The 12,152-nt window shown below is 39.5% G+C and overlaps 1 long non-coding RNA gene across 1 annotated transcript; it reads right to left on the bottom strand.

The window, feature by feature from the left end:
- Positions 1–532: 532 nt before the first annotated feature.
- Positions 533–11,887, bottom strand: LOC140634756 (uncharacterized). Its single transcript, XR_012032142.1, has 2 exons — positions 11,526–11,887; positions 533–1,043 (listed from the first exon to the last, which is right to left on the bottom strand). It is a non-coding gene; the product is annotated as an uncharacterized lncRNA (long non-coding RNA).
- Between the last annotated feature and the right edge of the window lie 265 nt (positions 11,888–12,152).

Raw genomic sequence — 12,152 nt, forward strand, 5'->3', positions numbered from 1 at the left:
GAATATTACCTGGCCGGGTGCCAGAGCCTGACAGTGGAGCCGGTTTGGAGTTTGGGCCCTGGAATGGTTAGTTTGCATACAAAAGGCACATCTCTGTGCAAGTCATTTGCTATCTCTAGGAGTTAGCTAATCCTGGGAGGACATCCTCACCCCAGGCACTGAAGCTTCAGATGCCTCAGCATCAAGAATGCAGAAAATAAGAAAATATAATTAATATACTCTGTGTCCAAAATTCCCTTTTTTATAAGGTCAACAGTCATATTGAGACAGGGCTTACCCTAATGACCTCATTTTAACTTGGTTACCTCTGTGAAGACCCTAATTCTTAAGTATGACCTCATTCTGAGGTACTGGGGATTTCAACGTATCTTTTTTGGAGGACTTAATTCAACCCACCCAGACAAGAAATGGTAAGCTTTTCCAGTAAAGGGCCCGATAGTGGATGTTTGAGACTAGAGGGCTATAATCCTCTGTCACAACTACTCAGCTGCAGGAAAGCAGTCATAGGCAATATGTAAATAAATGAGCATGGTTGTGTTCCAATAAAATTTTATTTACAAAAGCAGGCAGTAGGCCAGACATGACTCACGGGCCATAGTTTGCCAGCCCCTAGGTTAAGAGACAAATTTTCAAAACAAGAAAAAAAAAAAGAGTTTATGCACCCTTCCTGAGAGGGATTCAGCCAGAGAAATAGAGGTCAGGAGCAAGATTTGAGTACCCCAAAGTGCTAGGGTGAAGTCAAGGGAGGCCTAGGCCAGACTCCAGCTCAGAATTCTAGTCCAGAATCAGAGACGTGGATTCAAAATGAGAGAAGACGGAGCACACTGGATCCCTCACAGGCGCTAGGCACTGGTCTTACGTAAAGGTGGAGTGACTTGCCAAGATTCACGGGTAGTAGAGGCAGGGAAGCAAACCCAGGTGATCTCATTGAGGCTGAGCTTGGAACCACTAGCTCCACACCTCCCAGGTCAGGGATCTGACTCCAGAGGACAAGACTGGCCGTGGGGAGGGGTGCACGCTGGGCATCTGAAGGGCCAGAGAGCCTGGGAAGAGATGAGGAGACCAGAAACAGGTGGCTCATTACAGTCCATGAACATCAGACTCACCACTGAAACCTTATTAATACACGGCTTTATTAATGCCCTTCCCACACAAGCAGCTGAGATGGGACACCTTTACTCTGAGTTAACAAAAGCTCTATGAATTGCATTAAACAGAAATTAATAAACACTCAGGGTTGAAAAGAAATATAAGCAGAAAGGTCAAGATACTAATGGCAAATGGCTAATTGTGCTTGTTTAGCTGCATCATAAAACTTCACCCTTATTGGCCTGTCATCTTCACACCTCATTGAAAATCCATTAAAACAATAGCTGGGCCATTAACCCTGACTTGTAGGTGGAAGCTTCCCTTGGGCACAGTTTTTGACTAGGGTCCTTTCATTAATACTTAGTGTAATTGCTTGCTTGCGAGCCGGGTAATTGTGATTACCACTATTTAAATAGAAGAGGGGAACACCAAAGGCCCCATCTTTTCTGTGCATCTTTTTAATAATGCAAGTGCAATCACTTCCCTCAGGCAAGATAATATACTAAAATTTGAATTTTTAAAACAGATAAAAGGCTGATGGCTCAATTTTCAAAAGAATTTGCCATAGGATTTCTTAAATAGTGAGCTCCCAGAGCAATCAAAAGTGTTTGATTTACAAAATTTCAATTTGCTGGCATCTTTCTCCCCATTTCGCAACCGGAGCATAAAGGTTATATGTGAAAAAGAAACAGAACCGCTAATGAGCACCCTAGTGACAGCTGAGTTAGCGAGCTAAAGGCTTGCATGTATAAGCAGGGTGGCCAGAGGCATATTTTAAGGACACCTTGAAGATCAGCCTCAAAGCCTGGGATAGGGCTGTGTGACCTGTCAGGACATGCAGGGCAGACAGGTTAAGCCAAAAGGAGACATCAATCAGAGAAGAGGGGATAAAGAGACCGGACCTCAGGCCGGAGCTACTACAAGTAGACACTCCTGTGTGTACAGAGCGGAAAGCCCTGGTTGCTTCCATTCCCTGGCCATCCACAGTGAGACAAACCTACCCAGCACGGCTTCAGACACAGACTGCTACAGAGCTTGTTAGGACATTAAAGACCTTGTCCATAAAACAGTCCCTTCTCTTTAATACTTTATCAGCTTCCATGGGTCTGCATTAAAAACCAGTCAGGTGGAATTGCAATGCTTTCTTCCAGGTATGTGGCAACAAAGTCTGCAGGATCAGTTGAGTAGTCATTTGTTACTAATTATTGCTAAGAATTGGCTCTTGCTAATGACTTACTCTGTTGGTTGTGGTTTTTCAGAGTAAATTCAAGGTCACCTCTGTGTTCATATCATGCTCACTCCCTTGCATTTCCTTCTGTTTTTCTGAGGCAGAGAGAAAGGTGTAGAGATGACATGCCGAGCAGTGCCCAGTCGCCTCCCCACACAGGCATGTGTCCATTTGTGACCACCGATCGTGCAAGCCAGAGGAAAAAGCCACCCCTAACTCTGGCTCCCAGGATTTAATGCATCACACATCATCAGTAAAATGGGCACAAAAAGTGTAGGGCCCCAGAGAGGATTGCAAATGTTTTATTTGTGAAATGAGAACAATAATCAGTCATCTGATATGATCATTATTCCATAGAAGAATAAACATACTAACACTGAAAAAGTCAGAGGGATGACCTCCAAACGTTCCTTCAAGCAAGATAAAAACCTTACATTCACTTTATATATTAAAAAGCACGGCTCATATTTTTCTCATTTTGCTCAGATTGCTTAAAATGTTTCTTGGGAACCTACCAACCCTGCAATAACAGGGACAGAGTTTGGAAACCACTTCCTAGACCTTTGCTGTCCAATTCAGTGGCCACTAGTCACATGTGGCTGTGGAGCACTTGCAGTGTGGCTGGTCTGAACCGAGATGTGCTATGATTGCAAAATTCATACCAGATTTGAAAAACATAGTACAAAAAACGTATAATATCTCTTAGCAATGTTTATATTAATTACTTATTGAAATTATAATATTTTGACTATATTAATGTATCATTAAAATGAATTTAACATGGTTTTTACTTTATTAAAACATAGATTACTAAGGATGCCTGGGTGGCTCAGTTAGTTAAGCATCTGCCTTCAGCTCAGGTCATGATCCTAGAGTCCCCAGACAGAGCCCCAAGCCCAGCTCTCTTCTCAATGGGAAGCCTGCTTCTCCCTCTCCCTCTGCTCCTCCCTGCTTATGTTCTCTCTCTTGCTCATTCACTCTCTCTCTCAAATAAATAAAAATTAAATTTAAAAAAGAAGTCTACTAGAAAATGTTAAAGATTTATTGATTTATTTTAGAGAGTGTGCTCAAGCAGGGGGAGGGGCAGAGGGGGAGAGAGAAGCAGACTCCCCAGTGAGCGAGGCAGGGCTCTATCTACGGACCCCAAGATCGTGACCTGAGCCGAAATCAAGAGTCAGACGCTTAACTGACTGAGCCAGTCAGGTGCCCAAGGCTACTAGAAAATTTTAAATTACCATGTGGCTTACATTCTATTTCTCTTGGACAGTGCTGCCTAGATGGTCAGCATTAACTGAAGAATGTTATATGCCGGGGAGGTCGATTACAGGTTCTGATTATATGTATATTTTTTATATATTTGGCATTGAAATATCAAATAAATAGGACTTAGATTTACGTTTCCACGCAGATCAGGGAAGTTCTAACTATGAGAACAATAATATGTTCAAGACAGACTGGTCCTAGGGCGATTTTACTTGCTGTTCCAGACTGTACGGTCGATGTCCATTATGGCCACTAGAGGGCAGTGGCGTATATAAAAATGTGAGCTTTCATCCAACCATTAACTGAGCAGACCCCACAGGCAGAACTATTACAAGGCAGGTAACTCCGTAATTATTAGAGCTGATCCTCTTTCCCTCCCTCTTAAGTATCATGCCTTGGGAAAAGGGAGAGACCATGGAGGGCTGTAGGGCCTTGAAACTATAAGCAAAGCTCAGACAAAACAGCAAAGCAGGAAAGCCATTCTGTGAGAGAGAAGTCATATTCAAAGGCAGATGTTCAAAAACCCAGGGTGTAGAATCAGGTTTACCTTCCCTGCTCCACTACGCATAAAGTGAGTGGCCAAAAGCAAGTCACTAGGCCTCAGTTGCTTCCCCTGTGAAATGAGGTGGAGCAAGATGAGCTTTAATGCACCTTCCAACCTCAGCATCATTACTTTCAAGAGTAAACCCTGCAGGCCTGGTACTATTATAGGTTTAATGGAAAGTCAAAGAGAACAGTAATTATAAGACTTGCAGATACAATCGTACTATAAATTCATGCTTTGAGGCCCCCTGAGCTCCAAACACTTAACAATAACAGATAAAATACAAAAATTTAAAAATGTAAAGCCAAAGCCTGGCTTAAAAAGATGAACATCTCTGAGGAGCAGAACAACAGAAACAGAAGACTGTAAGCTGGATGATGCTGTAGGATTGCAAATCTCCAGGGCTAGAAGCAGACAGAGGTGGTGATAAGCTTTTTTGCTGTGGTGAGATAGGGAATACTACATGAGGAGGTGTCCCCAATCCAGGGACAATGTGGGGCTCCTAAACCCAAGAACCAGGGGCATAAATACATTACTACCTGCAGAGCTGAGGCTTACATGAAACGTCTTAGCCCCACATGAAGAGGAACTGGTTCCCTGGCCCGGTGATAAAGATCAGCAGCATTCCCAAATTGTGACAGCAGAGATACCTGAGCTGACAACAGAAAATCTGGTTCTAAACTGGGAGCTATGGAAGCCAAGAGGAAGCAACTGTAAAACCACTAGTTTGGGGGGATGAGCATGAGAGAGATCAAAATTACTAATAATAACTCCCTCAAGAGAAAGACTAAGAAAGGCAGCCAAAAATTGCAATTAAAAAATTGCAAAGGCAGGAAGTGAATTCAATTTAGATGAAATGAAAATAGTAGGGCAATCCAATATTGATTTTTAAAATAATATTTCATTATTTATTCAGCAAATATTTTAAGCAACTACAATGTCCCAGATACTATTTTGAGTGCTGAGGATATAATAATAAAGAAAACAAGAAGATGCGGGAGGACAGAGGGTTTATTTGAGGAAATTATAGCTGAAAACTTCCCTAAACTGCAGAAGGAAACAGACATCCAAATCTAGGAGATACACAGAACTCTCATCAAAATCAACAAAAGGAGACCAACACCAAGACATAGAGTAGTAAAATTTGCAACAGAGATAAAGAAAAAAAATCCTAACAACAGCAAGGGAAAAGAAATCCCATGGAGCACCTGGGTGGCTCATTCGAGTAAGCATCTGACTCTTGATTTCAGCTCAGGTCATGTTCTTAGGGTCACGAGAGACTGAGCCCCACGTCAGGATCCAAGCTGGGTATGGAATCTGCCTAAGATTCTTTCTCCCTCCTCTCCCCCCCCCCCAACTCATGCCCCAAAAATAAATAAATAAATAAACAAACAAATAAATAAATAAAACCCCTAACCTACAAAGGAAGACAAATAAGGTTAGCAGCAGACCTCTCCACAAAAACTTTGAAGGCCAGAAGAAAGTGGCATGATATCTTCAACATGTTGAATGGAAAAATATGCAATCAAGAATATTTCATCCGGCAAGTCTGTCATTCAGAATAGAAGGAAAGATAAGGAGTTTCCCAGACAAATAAAAATAAAGGAGTTCATGAACACTAAACCAGTCCTGCAAGAATTATTAAAGGGGACTCTTTGAGTGGGAAGGAAAGACCAAAAGCAACAAAGACTAGAAAGGAACAGAAAAAAATCTCCAGAAAAACAACTTAACAGGTGACACAATGGCACTAAATTCATATCTATCAATAATTGCCCTGAATGTAAATGAACTAAATGCTCCAATAAAAAGACATGGGAATGGATTTATAAAAACAAAAACAAAACAAAACAAAAAACAATATCCATCAATATACTGTCTACAAGAGACTAATTTTATTTATTTTTTAAAAAGCTTTTATTTATTTATTCATGAGAGACACAAAGAGAGGAAGAGAAACAGGCAGAGGGAGAAGCAGGCTCCATGCAGGGAGCCTGATGTGAGACTCGATCCCAGGACTCCAGGATCACACCCTGAACCAAAGGCAGGTGCTTAACTGATGAGCCACCCAGGCATCCAAAGAGATTCATTTTAGACCTAAAGTCACCTGCAGATTGAAAATAAGGGACTAGAGGGCCACTTATCATGCTAATGGCCATCAAAAGAAAACCAGGGTAGCCATACTGTATCAGACAAACTAGATTTTAAACCAAAGACTGTAACAAGAATATCATAACAAAGGGGTCTATCCAACAAAAAAATCTAACAATGACAAATATTTATGCCCCCAACTAGGGAACACCCAAATATATAAAACAATTAATAACAAATATAAAGAAATTCATTGACAATAATACAATAATAGTAGGAGACTTTAACCCCACTCACAGCAATGGACAGATAATCTAAGCAGAAAATCAACAAGGAAACAAGGATTTGAATGATACATTGGACCAGAGGGACTTCACAGATATATTCAAGCATTTCATCCTAAAGCAGCAGAATACAGTCTTTTTGAGTGCACATGGAACATTCTCCAAAAGAGATCAAATACCAGATCACAAATCAGGCCTCAACAAGTACAAAAACACTGAGATCATACCATTCATATTTTCTGAACACAACACTACGAAACTTGAAGTCAACCACAACAAAAATTTGGAAAGACCACAGATACATGGAAGTTAAAGAACATCCTACTAAAGAATGAATGGGTTAACCAGGAAATTAAAGAAGAAATTTTTAAAATCATAGAAACAAATTAAATGAAAATGGAATGATCCAAAACCTTTGGGATGAAGCAAAAGCAGTCATAAGAGGGAAGTATATACCAACACAGACCTACCTCAGGAAGCAAGGAAAATCTCAAATATGCAACCTACCTTATACCTAAAGGAGCTAGAAAAAGACCAGCAAATAAAGCCTAAAGCTATCAGAAGAAAGGGAAATAATAAAGATCAGAGCAGAAACCAATGATACAGAAACAAACAACAACAAAAACTAGAACAAAGAAACTAGGAGCTAGTTCTTTGAAAGAATTAATAAAATTGATAAACCCCTAGCCAGACTTATCAAAAAGGAAAAAGGACCCAAATAAATAAAATCGTGAATGAGAGAGGAGATATCACAACGAACACCACAGAAATACAAATATTTATAAGAGAATGTTATAAAAAATTATATGCCAACAAATTGGATAATCTGGAAGAAATTGATAAATTCCTAGAAATATATAAACTACCAAAACTGACACAGGAAGAAATAGAAAGTGTGAAGAGACCAATAACCAGCAAAGAAATTGAATCAGCAATCAAAAATCTCCCAACAAACAAAAGTCCAGGGCCAGATGGCTTCCCAGGGAATTCTACCAAACAATTAAAGAAGAGTTAATACCTAGTCTTCTCAAACTGTTCCAAAGCATAGAAATGGAAATATAACTTCCAAATTCATTCTATGAGGCTAGCATTACCTTGGTCCCAAAACCAGACAAAGACCCCACTAAAAAAGAGAATTACAGGCCAATATCCCTGATTAACATGGATACAAAAATCCTCAATAAACTACTAGCAAATCGAATCCAACAGTACATTAAAAGAATCATACACCATGATCAAGTGGGATTTATTCCTGTGCTCCAAGGGTGATTCAATATTCACAAATCAATCAACATAATACACAAAATTAATAGAAGAAAGGATAAGAACCATATGATCTTCTCAATAGATACAGAAAAAGCATTTGACAAAGTACAGCACCCATTCTTTCTTTTTTTTTAAGATTGTATTAATTTATTCATGAGAGACACACAGGGAGAGAGGCAGAGACACAGGCAGAGGGAGAAGCAGGCTCCATGCAGGGAGCCTGACATGGGACTCGATCCCAGGTCTCCAGGATCAGGCCCTGGGCTGAAGGCGGTGCTAAACCGCTGAGCCACCTGGGCTGCCCACAGCACCCATTCTTAATAAAAACCCTCAACAAAATAGGGCTAGAGGGAACATACCTCAACATCATAAAAGCCGTATATGAAAGACTCACAGCTAATAACATCTTCAATGGGGAAAAACTGAGAGCTTTCCCTCTGTAGTCAGAAACAAGTCAGGGATGTCCACTCTCACCATTGCTATTTAACATAGTACTGGAAGTCCTAGTCGCAGCAATAAGACAACAAAAAGAAATAAAAGGCATCCAAACTGTCAAGAAAGAAGTCAGGGATCCCTGGGTGGCGCAGCGGTTTGGCGCCTGCCTTTGGCCCAGGGCGCGATCCTGGAGACCCGGGATCGAATCCCACATCGGGCTCCCTGCATGGAGCCTGCTTCTCCCTCTGCCTGTGTCTCTGCCTCTTTCTCTCTCTCTGTGACTATCATGAATAAATAAATAAAATCTTTAAAAAAAAAAAAAGAAGAAAGAAGTCAAATTTTCACTATTCACAGATGACATCATACTGTATGTAGAAAACCTGAAAGACTCCACCAAAAAATTGTTAGAATACACAAATTCAGCAAAGTTGCAGGATACAAAATCAATATACAGAAATCCATTGCATTTCTATATGCCAATAATGAAGCAGCAGAAAGAGTAATCAAGGAATAGATCCCATTTACAATTTACAATTGCACCAAAAACTGTAAGATACCTAGGAATAAACTAACCAAAGAAGTAAAAGATCTGTACTCTAAACATTATAGAACACTTGTGAAAATATTGAAGATAGTACAAAGAAATGGAAAAACATTCCATGCTCATAGGTTGGAAGAACAAATATTGTTAAAATGGCTATACTACCCAAAGCAATCTACACGTTTAATGCAATCCCTATAAAAATACCACCAGCATTTTTCACAGAGCTAAAACAAACCCAAAATTCATATGGAACCATAAAAGATCCCGCATAGCCAAAGCAATCTTGAAAAAAGAAAAGCAAAGCAGAAGGCCTCACAATTCCAGACTTCAAGCTATATTATAAAACTGTAGTCATCAAGACAGTATGGTACTGGCACAAAAACAGACATACAGATCAATGGAATAGAATATAAAACCCAGAAATGGATCTATAACCATATGGTCAATTAGTCTTCAACAAAGCAGGAAAAAATATCCAATGAAAAAAAAAGTCTCGACAAATGGTGTTGGGAAGACTAGATAGCAACATGCAGAAGAGTGATACTGGGCTACTTTGTTACATTATTCACAAAAATAAATTAAAAATGCATGAAAGACCTAAATGTGAGACAGGAAATCACCAAAATCCTAGAAGAAAACACGGGCAGCAACCTCTTTCACATTGGCCATAGCAACTTCTTACTAGACACGTCTCAAGAGGCAAGAGTAACAAAAGCAAAAATGAACTATTGGGACTTCATCAAGATAAAAACCTTCTACACAGCAAGGGAAAAAATCAACAAAACTAAAAGGCAATCTTTGAGGGGAGCCTGGATGGCTGAGTTGATTAAGCATCAGACTCTTAGTTTTAGCTCAGGTCATGATCTCAGGGTCATGGGATCAGGCTCCATGTCAGGCATCATGCTCAATGCAGTCTGTTTAAGATTCTTTCCCCCTCCCCCCTCTGCCTCCCCCGAAATAAATAAATAAATAAAATCTCTTTAAAAATAAAAGGCAATTTTTGGAGTGGGAGAAGATTTCTGCAAGTGACATATTTGATAAGGGGTTGATATCCAAAATCAATAAAGAATTTTTCAAATTCAACACCCAAAAAATAAATAATCCAGTTAAGAAATGGGCAGAAGACATGAATAGACACTTTTCCAGAGAAGACATACAGATGGCCAACAGACACATGAAAAGATGCTCAACATCACTCATCATCAGAGAAATACAAATCAAAACTACGATGAGATGTCACCTCACACCTGTCAGAATCGTTAAAATTAACAACACAAGAAACAACAGACATTGACAAGGATGCTGAGAAAGGGGAACCCTCTCACACTGTTGGTGGGAATGCGCACTGAAGTAGCCACTCTGGTAAACAGTACAGAGGTTCCTCAAAAAGTTAAAAATAGAACTACCCTATGATTCAGCAATTGCACTATGTGTTTACCCAAAGGATATAAATATACAGATTTGAAGGGGCACATGCACCCCAATCTTTATAGCAGCATTATCAACAATGGACAAATTATGGAAAGAGCCCAAATGTCCATCAACTGATGCATGGATAAAGAAGAATGTTGGTATAGGGGTGGCTTAGTTGGTTGGATGTTGGACTCTTGATTTCAGCTCAAGTCATGATCTCAGGGTTTTGGGATCAAGCCCCATGCTCAGCAGGGAGTCTGCTTGAGATTCTCTACCTCTGACCTCTCCCCATGCTCCCTCTCTCAAATAAGTAAAATAAATAAATAAATAAATAAATAAATAAATAAATAAATCTTTTTAAAAATATGTGTGTGGCATATATATATGGTGAAATATTACTCAGCCATTAAAAATAATGAAATCTTGCCATTTGATGTGGATAGAGCTGCAGAGTATTATGCTAAGAGAAATAAGTCAGAGAAAGACAAATATCATATGATTTCATTCATATGTGGAATTTAAGAAATGAAACATGAACATAGATGGGGGTGGGTAGAGCAAGGTAAACTGTAAAACAGACTTTAACTATAGAGAAAAAACTAAGGGTTGCTGGAAAGAAGGCGACTGAAGGATGAGTTAAATGGGTGACGAATATTAAGGAGGGCTCTGGTTGTGATAACTACTGGGTGTTATATACAAGTGATGAATCACTAAATCCTACTACTGAAATTAATATTACACTATATTATAACTAACTAGAATTTAAATAAAAAGTTGAAAAAAAAACAAAGCAAAAAAAGAAAACAAAGTGACTGCCTTCATGGAACTTACATTCTAATGGAAGTGACAATTACTAAAATTATATGTCAAGTAGTAACAAGTGCTATGAAGAAATGTTGAAAATCCTTAAAGATATAAAGGACTAATTAACAACTATATATAAAAACATAAATTATGAAACACAAATAGTCAAAATTTTAAGAAATAAGTCACAAAAAAGAACCAATTGAAATGAAAAATATAGACATTGAAATAAATAAACTCATAGTATTGGATGAACACTATGAAGTCATAACGGAAGAGAGATTCATTAATCAGAAGGCAGTACTGAAGAAATCACCCAAAATGCAGCACAAAGAGAGAATATGTATTTTTAAAAGTATAAAGGAGCAAAATATATTAAATATATATACACATAGAGCAGTTAAGAGACATAGAGTGCAGAATGACAAGCATCAACAGACATCTAATAGCAATTCCAGAAGAAAAGAATAGAAGGAATGAGAAAGAAGTGATATCCACAGAGATAATACCTGAAATTTTCCAGTATTAAGTTAGAATTCACTAAGAACTCTAGATAAGAACTCTTACCTTCACCTTTCCCTGAAGCCCAGCTGTGTTGGCCCATTTTGAACAATATAATATCAGGAACAGCTGCTCAGCTCTGAGCCCGGACCAGGTTTTCTAGCTATAAACAAAGAGGTGTTTACAGGAACCGCATCCTTGGACTAAGGTCCCCAAGTATGGCTGCACTCAGAAATCTGCTGAGGAGCTCTCAAACATACCGATGTCTTTCCCCAAGATTTGAATTCCATTGATCTCAGGGGCTACCTGGGCAATAAGATTTTTTTTTTTTTTTTATAGCTCCTGTTGTCCAACCACAGCTGAGAACCAATGACCTCAAACTGGATATGACAAAGGAAAACATTCTTGCTGAATGTGGCCACAGGGCCCTGTCCCCGCCTCCGAATGCCAGGACAAGCACTTTGGCCAACCTCAGAGGCCACCATTCTGACAGCTTCAGGAACTAGTTCCCCTTTCCTTGAAGGAAAACTGTACTCTTCTCTGAAATCAGAAACAAGGAAGAGTCGAGTACTTGTCAGCAAAACCCACGAGAGTGGGGGAGGGGAGCTTTCTCTTCCCTCGACATGGACAGAAGCAAGGGCCAGCAGCCTAGAATAGGGGTGCTATGAGGAGACAGTCCAGTTCCTCCTGTGC

Source organism: Canis lupus, chromosome 6 (assembly GCF_048164855.1).
Source record: "Canis lupus baileyi chromosome 6, mCanLup2.hap1, whole genome shotgun sequence".
NCBI classification, from domain to species: Eukaryota; Metazoa; Chordata; class Mammalia; order Carnivora; family Canidae; genus Canis; species Canis lupus.